The sequence below is a fragment of the Antedon mediterranea genome, chromosome 5 (assembly GCF_964355755.1).
Source record: "Antedon mediterranea chromosome 5, ecAntMedi1.1, whole genome shotgun sequence".
NCBI lineage: Eukaryota > Metazoa > Echinodermata > Crinoidea > Comatulida > Antedonidae > Antedon > Antedon mediterranea.
Window position 1 is genome coordinate 13,767,501 of NC_092674.1, and position 21,059 is coordinate 13,788,559.

General features: G+C 33.9%; 1 pseudogene; it reads left to right on the plus strand.

The window, feature by feature from the left end:
* Positions 1 to 897: 897 nt before the first annotated feature.
* Positions 898 to 14,262, plus strand: LOC140048889 (organic cation/carnitine transporter 2-like; annotated as a pseudogene).
* Positions 14,263 to 21,059: the final 6,797 nt, after the last annotated feature.

Consider the following 21,059-nt stretch of genomic DNA (forward strand, 5'->3'; position numbering starts at 1 on the left):
CTTTTACTTGACCACCAGCAGATAAATATGGACACTGTAGGTAATAGGTCTTTACTGTATTCACTTCTGCCAAAGATTTTTATTTTATAATAATGGTCGCGTTTAGTCTGAACTACGCGCGATTTTATGAAATGTTATGATCATAAATTCGAAACCAGATATTTTCCAATACAGCACTGGTTTATAATATCAAAATAGTCAACTTTCTACAGAGCTTTACCATTTAAAATGCACACAATAAATGTCCTAAAACGTTGCCGGCCATTTTGAGCATTTCAAATTATCATGTCATTGTCCGTCTTGTTAGCGTCACGCTCGTATTATGCACGGCGTACAAAACATACTTAACGAGGCCATTTTTTATGAACTAAAACGAAACACAACATGCAATTTAAACTAATAATTCGTGCGATTACAGCGCCTCAGATGCCAAAAGGTGACAATGAAAATTATAGATGTACAATTTTTTTTCCGATCCGAAAAATCATCATATATTGCAAACTTATTTTTAGGATAGAGGATAATCATATTTCCATCACCGCATTTATAGGTTCTATAGAGCGATTTGGTTTAAACTTGGTAAAAAGAATAACACATGACGTCTTATACGTATACTTCAAGCTTAACAGATACAAACTGGAACGCCCACTCACTGGAAATATTAATAAACAAACAATAACTACTACAAACTTGTGGATCAAGTCTAGCGAATCACCTAACCGTAAAATGTACACACGCAACAATAGTGGACTAATCGTACACAGCATAAAGTTTTATTAGCTGGTCTAACTGATAAAAGGATGATGGCTTCCAATTGGCAGTGCAGTGCAGTCCTCTCCTACTCCAGAGTTTTATTCATTTTATATAGTCACATTGATATCAACTTCGTTTTACAATATGGATTTTGACGATGTTCTAAAACTTCTTGGCGACTTCGGTCGATATCAGAAGCGACAGTATGCCATGGTTTGCCTAATCGTCATTCCTGTTGCAATACATAGCCTATCGCATGTGTTTATCTCCGGTAGAACAGATCACTGGTGTGTCTTACCGGAGTTACAAAACTTTAATTGTACAAACAGTGATTCAGTCGAAAGGGAAGCATGTATCAAAATAAAACAAAACTTAGCAAGACCTAAAGATGATGTAAATACAATACCAAACGAAGCACAATGCTGGATGTATACGAGCGAAGACATCACGGAAGCACTTTTTACAAACAACGTATCTCGAGAACTTGACATTACATTGTGTACAAATGGATGGGAATACGATACCTCTCAGTACAAGTCAACTATCATCCAAGAGGTAAAGTCAAATATAGGTAGTTACGTAAGCATCTAAAATTGTGTTAATATTAGTAGCGTGACATCACAAACGATGCCTCATTTTGTGTTCCTTGTCAAGTCAATACGGACATTTAGGTTTTTCACAATTTAGGGAATGGTTCTTTCTCAATAGTTACTGTATAGGAATGCTTATAAATAGATGGAGAACTAATAAATAACTATGTGTGCAAGCCCACAACACGTTTTTTTTTTTGGCTGAAAGAACATTATTCGCTGCAATAGGCCTCAGCAGAGAGCTTATACATTTGGTCTGTTTGGCATAATATTGATTTGGGCGGTATGAAGGGAGTTACACATAAAGTCTTGGAAGTGTTGTTAGAAAGCGAAAAGAATGCATGTTATGATATCGTACCGGTAATGTTGGTAAAAGTCTCAAAATTATCTTGGATCAACACTAGTGGGATTAGGTGATAGAAATCATCTCACCACCACTAACCACTGGAATCAGTGTATTGAGCTTCGAACAATTATCTTAAATTTTATATAATTAATTAATTCCAAGCTGGAACTTTGACAAATTTTTATTTAATTTCCGGTCAACTAAAGGTCCAATTCTATAACTGGCTCAGTCGCGCTATACGTGTTTATTAATTAATCGAAATCGTAATTGGTTGCTAATAAAGAATCAACTGTTTCTGAAATACGAACCCCTATAAGAATTCTAGTTACGCGTTTGGTTTTTTTTTGTAATACAGGTTTCTAGGGACACCGTGTCGAACCAGGGAGATACCTCCCGTACAATGGTTAGAGCACATTATCTAGTATACAAACCCATCCGTTAACGACAAAATTATCACAGAATTAGCGTTTTTTTTTAGAAAAATATTCCAATGAGGGTTAAATGTCGACACTATTGTATGAGAGAATTTTAAGAGATATTGTACGCGTTGATGTGAGCTGAATGGCATACGGTGGTAGAAACTTTTCTGATTGGTTGATCAAATGACAGTTTGTCTTCCTTTGTGGTACTGCAAAGACTGCATTATGTGGTTGGGAACAGATTACTGGGACAGAATCTCCACTCACGCTCACGGAGGTTCAACTGTATTAACCATTTAAAAAAAGAAATGATTTGATGGTCACTTTATCATGCACGATTGAGTGAGATGCTTTCCGTGTTACACTTGGTAGTATAGGATAAATATAAATTGCAACGTTATATTGTCAGTATTATACAATAACATCTTTCATGAAATATTTATTAAAATGAATGAGTCCATGACTCTAATTTTTATGATGGTAGGCCAAATGGTATGAAATTTATAGCAATTAAAATTATGCCAAGAAAATGTCAATAATGTGTCAATATATTTGTTAAAATATCGAATAATAGTCATAAACTTGGCGCATACCGCGTTACTTACAAAACAAGACATTTCACTTCCGTATGAATGCATTGTGAGTATAAATGCCGGGGTCATCCAGTAACTAATCAAAACTCCAAACATTTCGTTTTATATTCAAATGACACACTGAAAAACCCGAACGTATCTTTTTAAGCTATATCAACCCTTTTTTATCAGCTAATCTTTAAACAGTAGTTAGATAGTACATCAAATTTAATTTAGGTTTACCGAAAACCAAACTAAGTGGGTCAGGTTTATCAAATCTACGGTGGCCTGTAAGTGTCACGGCAACTTTTTTTAAATATCACGGCAATTTACAAAAAAGCCACGGCAATTTACAAAAAAACACGGCATTTGAACAAAAATACCACAGCAACTTAAAAATGAAACACCATGGCTTTTTAAAAAAATTACCGAGGTTTATTTTGTAAATTGCCGTATATTTTTTTAAAGTTGCCGTGACGCTTACAGGCCACCGTACAAACCGCGATCGAAAGTATGAGTGTTCGCTCTGACGTCCTAATGATTGTGGTGATTGTATTTTTTCCTCTTTGTTTGTTATTACGTTGGTAGGTGACATTGTTAGAGCTCATGAAGACCCTGAATAAAATCTCAAAGTAGCCTACTGCACATTATAATATATAATTTCTTGGCAAATGATGCATGTGATACGATTATAACGAGTTACACAAATCAAAGTTAACTTAACGAATACCATGCACAATTGTAGAATCACTAGTCCATAAGAAATTCGGCGAATCTCGATTCACATGAGAAGCTGTTTATCCTGAATCTGGACGTTGACTAGATGTTATTGTGCACTTTAACGAAGAATTACTTTTTGTTGTGGATAGGAAAGACGACAATCGGCACAAAATAAGTAGAATACTAATGCCTTTTCAGAATGTTTGAATAAATAAAACATGAATGTTGAAAGATAGTTACAAGAAAGAGATAATAAACAATGATAATTTATTTTTAATTTTATTTGTATATGCTGTACAGCTCACTGCATGTTTATTAAATCATTTTGTAATGAAAATGTATAAACAAGAACGTTATTATATTATTACCAAATAGTATTTAAGTGTTTATCAATTGTAAACCATTATCTTGATTTTACCAGTTTCTGTTTTATAATTTCAGTTTGATCTTGTCTGTGAAAAGGCCGCAAAGCCATCGCTTTCACAGTCAATTTTTGTTGTTGGAACACTAGTTGGTTCACTTGTTTTGGAGCTTTAGCGGACAAGTAAGAGTATTTTAGCATTTCCTAACTGAACAGACGACCGGCGACGTATTGGTTTGTCTGTTGTTTTAAAATGTAGGGGTATATGTAGTTAGTAGATTTTGAATGGTCTTACTTATATATTATCATTGCGAAATTCATATGTCAAATTTTTTTGCAACTAAACGCTTATTTAATAGAACATTCCAATTATTTATTGTTTTGTGTTGTTATATCAAATGATAAATCCTTGTTGGTGCTATGAGCTAAATAACGAATGTTGTAACCGTACACATAATTCCATTGAATTGCTCTATAATCAAAATCACAGTTCGCATAATGTCACTCTTCCGTGACTTAAAAACCTCAAATATCTTTGACATAAACAAATTACAGACATCCCTTTTCATGTATGGACTTAACAATAAAAGAATTTTTTCTAAAGAATAATAAGCTGCACAGCTAGCTAAAATATCCGAAATGTAAATACGTCCAATATAACTCAGCCGAAACTTTCTAAAATCAATCATTCAACAGGACCCGTACTATGGGACTCCCTTAACAAGTTTAGTTACTTGACCATATTTTCATCACATTTAAATACAAATTCAAAAATACCTAATATCACAATAAAACCCATATTTCAACTCAGCTTTTACTCTTTGTCTCTAGTGCATGTACCGTCTGTAACCCCTCTTTGTTCCTGTATATTGATCCACATTTTACTAATAATGTTTTTCCTGATGGAACTAATATAAAAGCTCTTTGAGCTTATTTGGTCTGTTAGACACAATGACAAAACTATTTACAGTATTATGTTTATCATACTTATAAATATTGCTTTGTTCGAATAAAAGGAACTTTTTAAACATTAAACCGGTTTAAAATTAAAATTGGTAACAATCTGAAACATATATGATACAATGGGACTAGTGCAGACCATTGGTGCTAATAATGGAGCAATACAAAAAAAGTAAAGTAAAACTCTTGACTAATTGATTTGTTAAAATTATTTTACATAATATGCTATTTTAGCTATAACGCTAATTTAGAAAATGACTCTTTGGTTCATTCAATGTATTCACCGCACTAGTCCCGAACTGTATCTTGTTTGATAAATGACACTGTATTTGGGATTATAATTTATTACATGATGCAAATACGCATTTTTGTTATAATTTTCTTCATAGGTTTGGGAGGAAGCTTGTTTTGTTTTTAGCTGTAGGCTTGCAGTGTGGCTCTGGAATATTAACTTCCTTTGTGAAATCGTTTGCTGCTTACACGGCGTTGCAATTCATCACGGTGGCAGCAAACATTGCTGTTTTCATCACTGCTTTTGTTATAGGTAGGGTATTTATATATAGATATGCATAATATTCACTCAGTGCAGACCACTTAATTATATTATATATAGTAATTATTTAGATAATTATGGTAGATCGAGTTTATTGTATTTCCAACAAAGATCGACACAAAAACAGCTTGAAATAGTAGCTTGATGCTAAACATTGCTCTGCCTTACCTTTCTTTAGTCGATGTCTTTCGCGAAAGACAACAACAATAGTTTTACATTACATTCATGTGAATAATGGACGAACAAATCACCTTGTTTGGTCTAATCATTAATCAAGTGCTTCACTCGTTCAGTGCCCACCTTAACCAGATGAGACGCATAAACCAATACGTCTGAACAGGGGCTGCCATAAGTGTCAGCAGTTATGATTTCAAATGCCTAATGGAACCAAGCTTCATATATACATTATATACAGCACCCGATATTCCCAGATTATTGTCAAAGCTCTAACCGGACCAAACGTTGCTTGACTTCGGCGACCTGGCGAGAACCAATGTTTCAACGTGGTAAAGCCGTATGCCTACATTCATTATGCTTTAACGCTGACGAAAAATATAATTATAAACAATAGTTACTTTATTCCCGGAGCAACCCTTTAAAAGTTTAATGTAAGTATACTAAATGCCAATTTACACAAACGATCGTTAACGGTAAGCGGTAAGCGGAAAACAAAAATAGCCTATATAGAATCATGCTATTTCGTATGACATTTTACAAAACAAGGAGCGATTGAGTGGAAACCCGCTCATGATAGATACAAATTCTACCTGGGACGACAAGCACAAGGTTTTACACCTACCACTAACTGCTCGAATCGTCTGTATAAATTGCCCTTAAACTGTACTAAAATACACTATAATAATGGTAATCATTGTTTATCGATTACGATTATTATTATTGTTACGATTTACTATCGATTTACAGCTTGTGGCTAGTGTTCCTGGGCTATTATATTTTCTTTATTATACCGTAAGAGAAAGTTACCAAAACACTGCATAAATACCGTAACACTTTTTGCATATTTTTTTTTATTGTTTTATTCTCAAATATTCAAGTCCATAACAGGAGTTTTGCCTTTCCTTTGTAATCTATATATAAATTTACGATAATTTTCTACCATCTAGTCTATATATAAATTTACGTAAGGGCAAAATTCGGTAAATCGCGCGTTATTTCTAGAATGTTTACTCGATGGTATATAAAGTTGGTTCGTACTTTCGGTACTGATTTTAACCACCTGATGTAACCCTGTTTACTGTTTAAATGCCACACAGATTCCAGTAATAATAATAATAATAAAATTCTGGTTTTTATTATTTTGAATTATTTCACAATTTTTAAGACATATAATACAAGGGTTAGCCATGATTTTGTAATAAATTTCTAGGAATCACTCTGATGTTGGTATGGAAATGAGAAAACCGTAGCTCCGAAATTTCCTAACTTTTCACTCTTTCAGTTATCTCCTTACTACTGATTTATTCGTATTCTATTGAAATTATATCACTTAAACGTATTATTTGTAATGTCGACACCATCAAATCGCCCAAATCTTCGTAAAAATAAAAACAATCCTGGGCCGTCCACCGAGGCTGAAATACCTCGGCAACAACTGGATCTTAGCACAGGGCTTGACCTTCTGAGACAGGATATCGTTACGCTAACTGACAAACTGAGTGGACGGCTGGATACCTTGCTTTGTAAGCAGGATAAGTTGATTGAACGAGTGGTAGCGATGGAAGTTCGCCAAATAGATATGGAGAAATCGGTTACATATACATCAAAACTGATCAGTGAACTGGAAGAGAAAAACATGGATCTTACCACCAAAGTATTACATTTGACTACTGAAATATCTACTAACATGAAACCGACTATCGAGAGACTTGAAACGGAGATTATTAACTTAGAACGCTATTCCCAAAGTTTTAACCTGCGTTTTGGAGGTTTTCCTGAAAGTAAAGGTGAAAATGTGCATGACATCTTAAAAGAATACATAACAAATAGGCTGGACATACCTGTATAATATCGAATTAGCACATCGCACAGGGAAACACCCTAAGTCTGTGAATGATAAGCCCAGATACATCATCGCCAAGTTTGTTTACCGACCTGAGCGCCATCTTGTTCTAAAAAAGGCAAAATCAACAACAAAGGAAGGTGGGAATGTGTTTGTTCTGGAAGATTTACCAGCTGTTGATATAGCTAAGAAGAGAGCTCTCCGTGACGTAATGCATAAGGCGTGGAAGGAAGGAAATAAACTGGTCTTTCGCAAAGGTAGTCTGTTCATGAACGGAAAATTATACAAGTAGTTGGATGCAAGGCTTTACCGGTACTGTACATTAGCTGTTATTGATGGAGCGACGGCTGTCACACATAGTTACCAATTAGGCAATTATACGTGTACGTCTTACTTAGTATAAGTCGATTTGCTTTGATACTTATAGTTATACGGTATTTATTGTATTTGTATTTTGTATTAATATTTGTCCTCAGTGAGGAAATTCGGATTAGGCCCTCCACGGACCCACGGCAGCCAGCAGTGCAGCGCCTACCAGATTAGGCAATGAGAGTAAAGCATCTTGCCTAAGGATGCAATTAGTATGGTACAGAAGATAACCTCGAACCCATGCCTATCACATGCTAGTCCGATATTACCATTACACCATCACTCTCCAGTATATACAGCACCCGCCACGATTTATAGACGGTCTCCCATCCAGAACGCAACCGGGCCCAACGTTGCTTAACTTCGGTGATCTTACTCCAATGCAAAATAATGTCAATGGTGATTGCAATCATTGCTCAAGTTATTATGATATAGATTTGTTTAATACTATATATAGTTCAGAAACGTCATCTTACTTTTCAATATTAAACCTAAATTGTAGAAGTTTAAATAATAAGTTTGATAAATTTTGTAACTTTATTCAGTCCTTAAATCATAGTTTTACTCTACTTGCCCTAACTGAAACTTACTTAATTTTGATAGATTTAATATACGTTTATGCAAATGTATTGATTTGAAATGAATGTAACATTCCAATCTCAGTTCCACAAGTGTCTATTCCCTCAGGCGTCGTAAAGGCAAGTACTGCATACTCATAACAGAAATTCGATCCATTTTTTTTTTCAATCTGTGCTGCAGAGGTTGGATATAGATTTGTTTTAACGGATAATGAGCTAGCGTTTTCAGTCGCCGTATATTATGTACAAATCTTTATTATTGCAGTTAAACCACCCACGTGACATCATCACCCTTCCCTCGCTGGCATGAGTAGCATTGTAAAGCCAGTAGAGGATAGGCCTACGGTGCATCACATGCCCTAAACGCAGAACAACTTTTGTGGCTAGGGTTAGGAACCAACTTAAGTATGAATTGGCTCTAAGAAACAATTGAAAACCATTAGGCCTACTAATTAAGTTGAGTTAGATAATTTAATATTTATTGACGATTAAATCAAATTTATGATTTGCCCCGAATAGAGAGGTGGTTTTCACAAATTGTTTAACATTATATAAACATACGTCGTAGTGTATCGTTACATGTACTGTACTATTTCAATCGACTAGGACGGTGAAAGTTTCAATTACATCGCAATGTTTTACTGTGTTTAGTGGTATATTATTTGTAAAACATGAAAACAATTAATAATTCGTTACTAAATGGATAAAGAATATATTTAAAAATTGTTCCTCTTTGCACTCATCCTTTTCCCCATCCCTCAACCATAATGTTACATACAAAACACAAATTAAGTTTGTTTAAATTTGACTTAAACAATTGGTCTCATTTTGCAACAAGTTTCTCTTTCGGAAGTAATTTCCAGGGTGCTAATTTTAGTTGAGTACATAAATCACAGTGTCTTATCGTCTTCTCGGATTGTCCTGCATTATTGTACATTTGAAATCGTCAGTTTTTTAACGCTGAAATTATTATGTATTCGAGAACCATCTGTGGGCACGACTTAGATGGTACGCGAGCGAAGCGAGCGTACCATCTAGTTATTATAAATAATACAACAAAAAGAGTGAAAGTAAATTGAAGTGATTAACATTTTTTTTTTCATTCATTTATTTGGCACTTTGACCAGTGTAATGGTAAAACATGTATGAACATGTTAAAAGCTATCAAATACGCTAAATTAACAAATACATTATTGTTTTGTTAAACTAAAATAGGGCCTATGTTTTAACATTATAGGCCTAATAGAAAATTATTTTAGTTTTTTACAAAACAATAATTAATGCATTCGCTCAAATTCTTGACCGAAATTACTCTCTTTAAATACGAATAATCTCTCTTTTTCAAGATTTTTCCCAGAATCAGCACGGTGGTTGATTTCTCAAAAAAGATATGATGAAGCAAAGAAGATAACTGAGAAGGCAGCAACTGTAAACAACGTTAACTTGCCAACAGATTTTCACTTTTCTGAACACACTGTACGTATAATAGTTATTACATATAATCAGGTATATGAAACGTTATCGAATATTTCTTAATTTTAAAAAAATGATTGTTTATATTTTTGAAAATTTCCAGTAATAATAATATTCATTCATATACAAGACACAAAATGTTTTTTATTGGTTTTTCCTGATGGTAAAACAATTACAATATATACAAAGATTTCAACAACGAACGGATTTAAAGAGGCATAGAGACATTACAAACCACCAGAGTTGAATACTGCAATTAATTTATAAACGGTGAAGATGTATATGTATCTTATCCCGTATCTTTTTAAAAGTCAACATGGGCACATTTATCTTATTTCTTGGTTCTGGTATTCCTTGATAGACAATTGATAAACATTTGAAGATAAAAATGTATACACACGAAATAAGGGTATTTCATTAAGTTATCAACAGGAAAAGAAATGTATGTTTCCTTAAATGAAAACGCACCTTTCTATTTTGAGGTAAGCTTCTTTTTCTTCTAGCTATTCACTTGCTGAACTTTTATATTTTCAGGGTAAACCATCTTCACTCATGTCGTTTCTTGATTTATTTAGACCATGGCCAGTTTGTAAGTTTGATGTTTTTGTGCCTGTTGGACACTAGTTACTTTTTGACGACCTAACTTCTGAAAAACTAAATAGTTATTTTAAGAACAGACATTGGAAAATTACTTCCTTTGTCAAACTCGAAATTGGCAAACTAAAGCTGTCTAATACCTTAGCATCTACCATTGTTTGGAGAAGTTTGTTTGCGTGCTGTTACTGGAGTCTGTCATTTTGCAGGCCTTCTTCAAACTTCTTCAATTTCATTTCAATTCATTTCATTTATTTTGTCTCATAATACGATGGTAACGATCAATACCGTGACTATTTTTAATAATAATAATAATTGTTTAAATATTTAAATATTGTTTTTTTAAGGATTGCTGTTAATATCTCTTACTTTGGCCTCTCTCTGAGTACTTCTGATTTTGGCGTTAATCATTACATATCTTTTCTTGTATCTGGTGCTACCGAGATACCAGCCTATGCATTGATTATTGTAGCTCTGGACTATTTAGGACGCAAACGATCTTTATCAACAACATTGTTACTCGGTGGCGTTGCTTGTTTACTGACTATTTTTATTCGTAAGTAAACAACAACACCAATAATGATAATAGGCCTAATAAAAGAATTTATAATGCCCACAGCTGCAGTACATACATGTATAAAACCATTTATTTTAAAGAATGAATAAAACAAGTTAAAATTCCATAAAGGTCTCCGACAATTAGTGATACTAAGGTAATTAAACTGTTTGTTTAAAGGATTTGGTATTTGCTTCCATAGTCAAATACAGAATTAGCTTTCGAAAGTATTACCTTTCGAATTCCAACGTAAAAACTTACACGGATACCTTTCAGTAGTTTTAATAGACTACATTATTATAAGAATGAGGACAGTAACATTTTAACACATTAAGTCATAATAAAAGTCTATGTAATTTAAACAAGTCACCAATAGATAATAAGTCTAGCACTTTCAATCTATACAAATAAGATGTGTCCCAGGAGCCTTTCTAAACATCATAATCCTTGTTGCTTTCTTTTGTATACGTTCTATTCTATTAATTAACTTCTCAAATGGTGACCACATTGAAGATCTTGTTGTACGCGGTAAACTTTTCCATAACATTCTCCAGCTGTCCAAAGTCTGATGGGACTCTAAGCAGTATAGTATCATCTGATGATCTAAGTGAGCCAGCTGGTTAATACGATACAAGATTCTACTCAAAATAATAATAATTTTGAGCAATATTCTGTAGTGCTTTAAATGTGGTTATGAGTAATTCATACTTAGTCCTGCGATGAACTGGTAGCCAATGAAGAAGATCTATGAATTAAAAGTTCGTCTTATTATTGGTGATTCGTACTAGAATCACCTATTGATTTTCTAAGAATAACTATAGTAAGACATTATTACTGTGTTTTGTTTATACCAATAATTGACTTTGTAATATATTTTTTATTTTGTTGAAAAGCAATAGGAATAGGACGACTGACAGTAGCGATGGTAGGAAAGTTTGGAGTAACCGCTGCATTCGGTATTATATTTTTCTATACTGCAGAGCTCTATCCAACTAATATACGGTTAGAAATATTTTCTTCTGTTTAGTGTTTATATCTAGTCTAGTTCAATTGAAAACAAGTTAAATACTGTGTTAAACGACCAACTGTTCTAATAATTGTAATTGTATATTCGACGTCATGAGGTGTAGACTTAAAGCACATAATCTTTTTACTCCTCTATTCAACTCATACAGAAGAAAACAATGATTCTCGCCATCATTTTTGGAAGCGACTCTATAGTTCACTATGTCGGTCGGTTGGTCGGTCTGTCTGTCGGTATGTCTGTCTATCTGTCTTTCGGTCTGTCGGTCCGGTATCACTATGCGTTTTATCGCTTTCTGACCTTATCTTGATATCAGTTTAATCTAGCTAGGTCAATTTTTCACAGTATATTCCTTATGGCCAGGAATCAATGTGGTTATGTTTTCACGGTGCGCAATAAAAAATTACGCGGTCTACGCACGATTTAACGAAATCACGTTTGTAATCATATCTTCACAACCATGAATCACAATTAAATAAAATTTGGTACTCATAAATTTCAGGGAATAAATCATCATATGGCAATTCAATTACGTGCGTAGCGCATGTAACGCATGCGTACGCGCGCCTAAAATTTTCAAAATTTATTTTCGATGAAATAAGAGTACGTTTCAGGCAATTTTAAGCGTTTACACAATTGCCATGAGTGCGCATATTTTTGCGCGCGCACTGCGCGTTAAATGTTATTGCCCGATTTCTGTTTTCTTTACTTACTTTTCAACTCGAAATTACGTTATACGAGCACGTCAAAAGTGACAGGCTACGCACGTGTAAATTAAAAAAATATAAATGTTTTTAAACATTTCAACATTTTTAAACATGTTCAGTAATTTCGGTCAGTATAGTTCACTATGTCGGTTGGTCGGTCTGTCTGTCTGTCGGTCTGTCGGTCTTTCTGTCGGTCTGTCTGTCAGTCTGTCTGTCGGTCCGGTATCATTATGCATTGTAGCACGCGACTTAATGGCTGTTGGCCTTGTTATTTTGGCATTGTTATAATCTAGTTCTTTTTTATTGTAATGTTTATATGTTCTTCTTTCCATAATGATGATGATGTAATGATATGATATGAATGTATCTTTGTCAAACTAAGAGACTGCTTTATTCATTGGCAACAGGTCAGTTGCTGTTGGTATTTGTTCAACATCTGGTTGGATTGGAGCCATCCTATCACCATATATCCTCCACCTGTCAAAGTATTGGGCACCACTTGCAATGTTAACATTCAGTGTATTAGCCATTTCATCAGGAGTACTTGTTTTACTTTTACCCGAAACTGCCAATAGAAAGTTACCAGATACAATGGATGAAGTCACACAACTTAGAATGTAAGGGTTTGTTTGCAATGTTTCAAAATTTGCATTCAGAATGTACAAATATAGCGCAGTCATTAAAACATAATGGGTTCAGTAAGATGTCTAATCTATCAGGGCACGAATTATGATTATTATGTGTAATTTTTTGTTTTGTGTAATTATAAAGTTAATATTTGCATAAATTAACTAAACAGCGCTAGTAACAGCATGTTGCTTTGGTAGGTCTCTGTGTGTGTGGTTTATCTTCTTTCTAAGTTTACAGCTTCGTTTCGATCAGGGAAGACGTGTAGACGTATGCCTATGTTACTGGACTACGATCACTATTGAATATCATGGTCTGAACAAACATGTTAAAACGTAAAATAGCTATGTTATGTTAAACTAACCAGCCGTACCTTGGGTGTATTTGTATAATTTCTTTCACTTCATTTTCTACACTTTTTAATGTCCATTAATATTAATTAATATTAACGTTTTATAATTTATTTTCAGATCTGTGACAAATTATCGTCAGTAGAATTAGGAGAAACAGAAGCTTTGACACAAACAACATTGATATCATGAGATAGGTTACACCGACGTACCATGATTGAATTCCGTAAAAACGTGAAAAAACAGCAGTTCCCAAAAAAAAAAAATCCAGTCTCCTGTGGCTTGCTCATAAAAGCAATTGGGGTGATAAGGTTTATTAAATATTCAACGCTTTTACACTGTGTTTTAATCAACATTATGATGTTAATTTGTATCAGTACATCTAGGTATTTTATAGAATATATCCCAAAAAAATAATGAAAATCCATATAATAGGTTTAATTTAAGCGCATTTTGTAAGTATTTCACATGATTTAAATTTAGACTTGTTTTTAGCGTTATTTAATTTTCTAAAAAGGAGAATTGATGCATATTCTAATGAATAACATGAGAATAGGCAGCAATTCGCCTTTATAGAAAATTAAATTTCAAATTTATAAAATGTACGCATATTTAGAGTATTGGAAAATATAATCAAATTAGCCAATTATTGCATTGTTAATGATTTAATAATACACTGTATAATGGTTATTGATGTACATACCGTATATTTTATTTTAATGTATGGATGATGTTGCATGAGACACTTTGTATTAATAAAAAAAAGCCATAACATCAAAATATGAAAAGAAAAAAAAACAAAACATCAATTTTTTTAATGATATGTAACAGTGATATACTAATTCTAATTAATTTATGATGTACTGAAATTGAAATAAAGTTTAGAGAGTGAATCTCACAAAAAGACAAACAACTACAGCCAGCAATTTGTTTTCTTTCAAAATACAATACAATATATATATATATATATTAAATAGCCTATATAAATGCGTGAACGTGATTGGTTGAGTACGATGATATTGACTGAGTAATTTTCGAGTAATTATCGTGTCCCTGTCATTAAACATATAAAATATCCAGCAAATTCTCCTGTACGATGATATTGACTTTGTAATTTTCGTGTGGCAACACTCGCGTTTAGCGATAAATAAGTTAATAAAAGTAATAAAACTCATCTAATGGGACTTGAACTCGCGATGAATTGCTTGAAGACATTAATCAACTAAACTATTTAAACTATTCATACATAGCGCCCTCATTTGTTATTAGTCCTCCCTAGATGTGACCTGATAGTAATATTATTGTTATTATGTAGGCTTATTGATGGAAATCCTACTGTTAATTTAAACGACCTAGGCCTAAGTGAAGATTTTATTGCCAAGGAATCATTAATTAGTAATTATCTGTATATTATTCTTCAGTGGTCTATTGTTTAGGACATCTGCATATCAGGCAGAAGGTTCCGGGTTCGAATCTCGGTTTGGGCGATCACAGATTTCCTCATCTTTAAATTAATTAATTAAATTTCAGTATATCACCGGGCGGTATAGAATTTATTCTGTGCCTGTGATGTTTATAATATATATCTACTATATATCCCTGTTCATACTGTTCATGTTGATTTTATATTTGCAGTAGAATAAATTAAATTTTATATTAGTTTAAGTGAATATTTTATGGCAAAGGAATCAACGGTCATTTTTCGCAAAGGTAAGGTGAATTAGGCAGTCTTATTACTTAGGCTAGTCGACCCATAAACTTTGCTACATATTTTAATATAGCAGATGTAATATATAGTTCCTCGAGAAAAATATCATTCCCTCGAGGCAATATCTGTATAATATAAACATTTGCAGTAGAGCAGAATCAGTGTCGTGAAATAAACCTTTATTTTTAAAAGTAATGCTACAGGAATATTTTTGTAGAATAAGATAGGAAATCCATCAAAATTGACTATACACAATTATGTAAAATTGAGGCATTTCTCTTTTTAAAAAAAGTATATAAATTTTAATCATAAGAACAATCAATTTAACACAATTTAAAAATACCATTTTATTAAAAATTATTACCCAGTTAAATGTGTGTAAGTCATTGAATCAAAATCAGTAAAATTCCAATCTTATAACATTATGAAAAAGTTATAGCATCAAATTATAATACTTTGTTTTTAGATTGTAAAAAAGTAAGTAAGAATCTGCATCATTGTATATTTATTATATTCCGTTATTTTTCATTTAGTTGGATAAACTTGAAGTTGAAAGATTGAAGGAATTCAATTTAAGTGCTGGTGTAATACAGATATGGTGGAGGAAGATCCTGGCAACCAAAAGTAAACAAGAGGTCAAGCAGGTATTGATTGTTGTAATAGTGTTTTGCCAAATATCTTGCAGGCATCATGCTCTTACCAAACCAAGCCACAGAAGGCTATTGTAACATTAAAATAAATGTTAACTTTTATTCATTTTAACATTTTTTAAATTAAAATAAATGTGTTTATGTACTGTAAGATGCTCAGAGACTTATGATATGTTGTAGGTGTAGAGTTTGGAAGGTGAGAGAAGATGTAAAGACACAATATGAGGCAGCAAGTGTAATGCAGTATGCTATGATTGGATATTCAATTCATTTACATCAACGCAAGTTAGAGGAATAATTAAATGAATTGGATTCACACGAGGTAGGCCTTTACTTAAAACTCTCAATTCTCAATCTATGCTGCACCAACACACTTAACCATGTGAAGTATGTTTCTTCATCCTCGTTTACATGTACTTTAATGATTTTGATATAACACATCATCATTGATTATGTATTGTGTTATAAAACTAATAATGTTGAATAGAGAATATTTTACTAAGATATTGCATGTTCTTGCTTCCACCAATCAGTTAATGTTTAACTCATGAAATATTCTCACTATTCAATTCATAAACATTCAGTTTATGATTTTTATACCAATCTAATATTTTTTTTCTTCATACAATTTAACATTTATTTTTACCAGTTTTCTGATTCTGATGTGTAAGATTACAGTGCTGAACAATCACAACAAAACAATAGCATATTAACAGAAGGTATACTTTCAGCAGTATCACTGGATAATGAACCTCGTGACAGTAACCTGTCAATGATTAGTTCAAGCAATGGCAGCAAAGAAGTTGATGAAAATAGAGATACATGTACCAGTAAAGGCAGCAAAGAAGTTGAAGACAAGAGAGATAAGTTTACCAGTAAAGACAGCAAGAAATTGAGGGTGTCACGAAACCTAAGACCACGAAAGGTAAGACCCCCTAAGACCTAAGATCGCGAAAGCTAAGACCCAAGACCTAAGATTACAAATATTTATCTTTCGCACCTGCCTTGTATTTTAACTCCCAACATTTATTCTGAATACCACACCTTAGAATTGGCACTTTCATGAAAAAGAATCACATAAAAAGTAACAAATACATTTTTAAATTGATGATTTTACAGACGTTTTTCTCGCACACAAAATGACTAGCCTACAGCACACTAGAAGTAGGCCTACCCCCCATGTTCAATGTTTTTGTTTTTATGGAACGTCAAAAGAGCAAAAATTATATAGAGGGCTGAAAACTCTGTGGAGTCCATCTACAGTGTGGATGGAACAATGTAAAATTAAAATTGTAATGATAATAGTATAATCATGCAAGTACGAAGAAATAAATACTGGCAAATAAATTTTAACTTAAAAATTATGATAAGTTTTTTTGTTTCGTTTTCTTTCTGTTGTTATACTTGTACTATTATTGTTGCTCTTTTGGCGATCCATAGAAACAAAAACATTGAGCATGGGGAGCTCGAGGAGTTACATTACAGTATACAAAGAAACACGTCTGTAAAATCATGATGGGAAAGGATTTATTTATTTGTTATTATGTGTTTCTCCTTCTGAAAGTACTTATAAGTCCTAATTTTAAAGTGTGGTATTCAGGATAAAGTTAGTCAACAAATTTGGAGTCAAAATACAAGGCAGGTGCGTAAGAAAAACATCATCTGAACCAACACATTGGAGTAAATATATACCAACAAACAACCCGTCAAGTTTGTTTGTTGTGAAGAAAAAATATACATTTACTCAACGGGCGAAAATAATGTGAGTTTATCTATGTTTTGCGGTAGTATTAAATTATATTTATGGTAATAAATGAAACCTACTGTGTTTAAAATTATGTATGGATAAACAAGTATTGTTTTTAAGCTGTAGTATATCTTAGAATTTGTAATCTTAGGTCTTGGGTCATAGCTTTCGTGATCTTAGGTCTTATGGGGTCTTAGCTTTCGTAGTCTTAGGTTTCGTGACACTCAAGAAATTGAAGACAATAGAGATAAATTTACTAGTAAAGATAACAAAGAATTTGATGATCAAACACCCGATTCTGCTACTGTCCACAGGTGCTATCTCTAAAACTATAGCAAGTTATACACGTTGCTGTCTGCTATAAATGCTGTACTTTTAACACACGGTACACTGTCTGTAGCACAGTGTGTGTTGACAATTTACAATGATGTACAACCATAGGCAGGTTTTCGTACTGCCATGCAAGAATGGATAGGTGTTTTCCGCCGCTTTTAGGCATTCTAGTCAATTATTGTTATTATTATACGAATTACGTAATTAGTCTAGTAGCTCATCTACCTTTTTAGCAGGGCATAATGAATATTGTAGCTAGGCTAGGCCTACTAGACTAGCGGGAAATCAACCAATTATTTGGTTGGATACGAGTTTAGGGTAGGAAGTTAAGTACGAGTTGGCATGGGTACGAGTCGACCAGGGGTGAATCGACCAGACTACACCCGGCCGCCCTACTAGAGCATAGGCTACAGGCCTGCAGGAATGTGAAATCTGTCCTAGCTATAGGCATAGGCCTACATTGGGACGCCCAAAAAAGCCATTCTATGAGCATAAAAAGGCCTCGTAGAGCCAGACATGTTAACATATACTACACAGTACTAGTACGTCTACCATTTATTATAGTTCCATGGTACTATAGCAGGGTAACTTAGCACTTTTTTTGTGCACTTTGTGACAAAAGCACCAAATTCGGCACAAACCTTCTTTAGGGTATATCTAACAATCCTAGAAGGGGTGCCCAAAAATCGGAACAATTTAACGACGTCATTTGGACCACGCCCTTTTTTTAGTATTACCTAATTATGTGAAAACTTAACTCTTCGTATATACATACCAAGTTTGGTATCAAATTAAAACTCATGACATGTACATTGCAATACACACATAAAAAATATATGATTTTTCTTCAGACGGAATATATAGGTCAAATAATGTAATTTTCTGTCATATTGAAGGGCAACAACATTTATTTTTGTAATAGTACTAATATATATTTATCCAGTACCAGTTACTTTCCTTTAACATAATATTAGGAACCACTGAAAAAAAGTATATAAAGCATATACTGTATCAAACTTGGCTCAATAATCACTGGACTAATTAAACAGACAAAAGACCATTTGACAGACAATTATGGCGTAGGCATCCATAACAATACATAGAGGTGATTATCAACTTTACTTTTACTTTTTATTATTTATCTGGAAACAAACACTTATAATGGTACAGAGTTGCTAGATGACGAACAAGTTCCACGGCGTGGGTAACAAGACCAGTGCACTGCTGAATGGCACTAATTGCAGTTCCCTGAGCAAAAAGGCAACTTTTTGCAGCCACACTTTAGCAATCCCTACATGCCTTGGATGCTTCAGGTAGTATTGTCCAGACTGGTGTCCATGTACTGCCGGTTTTAGTCCAACCAAAGTCTTCTGTTGATGGAGCATTCTGCTGTGGCTGTAGACTGGTGTTCCAAATGCTTGCTTGGTATATGGATCTGTTGGAATGCTGTAAAAGTGCATCCTGCAATAAACAATTTAAAGATTGGTGTTACCTTTTAATGAAAGAAAAACATGAACCTGATAATAAATTATTAAACGACAATTGACAATTATATTGAAGCTCCCCTTACCTGTGTAGGAGGAATGTTGTCCATTGTCCGTGCCTTTCTTGAAAAAAGATCTTGTCTTAGCTTAGTAACACTTCTTAAAGTACTTGTCTTGTCGTATAGATGACATGTAAACTCCTCTAGCAACTGGAATTGAGATGAGTTGACTCCTAGAGATGTGAAAGGGTGATGTGCCATGAAAAGAAAGGCTTCTATGACTGCTGGAAATGAGTTCCACGTCTCCCATGCGGAGTGTTTTGCTTTTCCGAAGAACTGGGATGTAGTATCGGACCCAGTAAATGCATGAAAAACTGGCAGCCCTCTTGACTTATCTCCTCCTAGGTTATGGCAGATGGTATTTATATTAACATATTGGAAGTGCTTACCCATGCCAAATGCGACCCAGATACACGTACCAGGATAACAGGCTATTAGATTGCAGAAAATACCAACCAGGATAACAATGACATCAGTATCAACTGTACGCACCAAAATAACCCTGCTACCTTTCTTTAAGGCATCATCAATGTGAAGGCACATCTTGGAGTCGGCCTCTTCATGGTCGCAGATTGACATAGGTTGAGTAGATGTCAACATACAACAGACTCGCCTACAGGACATATATCAAGAATTATTTACTAATTTAATATGCCTTTTTAATGAATTATTGGTATGAAACTGTATAAGTAAATTAATCGTTTGGTTACAAACAAAATAAATTAGTAAGTATCATAATAAAACTTACCTGATGCAGTCAGAGTAATTATGGGTAGACACCTTTGTAGTTAAAAAGTTCAATAACTCCCTAAATAATTCCCTGGAATCTTTGTTTGTCCCCCAACTTTCCTCCTAACCCCTTTTCCTCTTTTTTTTCCTGTAGACTGCTTAAGACTATCTGTTCTGTAAGTGTCCCACACTATATCAATTCTGTTACTATTCTGCAGCTGCTGTCTGGTCCACGGTAGAAAGACCTGTCATACAAATGATACAAGAATAACGATTCGCATATAGAAGTGACCAATTATGTGGTGGTTAAACAATAGATACAATCCTGAATGCAAAGAAATGTACTCACCTTATCACCGTAGTCATCAAATGTAAATGCATGGTTGCTGGAAAGAGGATGGACAATAGCAGCTCCGTCAAACACCTTTAGGTCAAAATATGTAGGAGGTTCAGGCTGGCCTTCAGTCTCCAAATGCTGTAGCAACTCAGACTTCTTAGTTGGTAGTCGAAGCTTTCCATTTACTGCCAAAGAGGGTGGCCATGGCTGGTTTTCATGCATGAAGAAGTCTTCCAAATCTCCATCACGAGATTGACTTGCAATATACAGTCGACTGAATAGGCTGCAGTCACTTTTTAAACTCTTAACTTGTTGCTTTGTTTTGGACACTGATTTTGACCATGGTGTGTTGAAGAACGGCAGCTTATTCTGTTTGATGGCTTGTTGAATTGCAACACTTCTGTCGAGAATAACTTCCTTGAAATATTTTTGGTACTGGG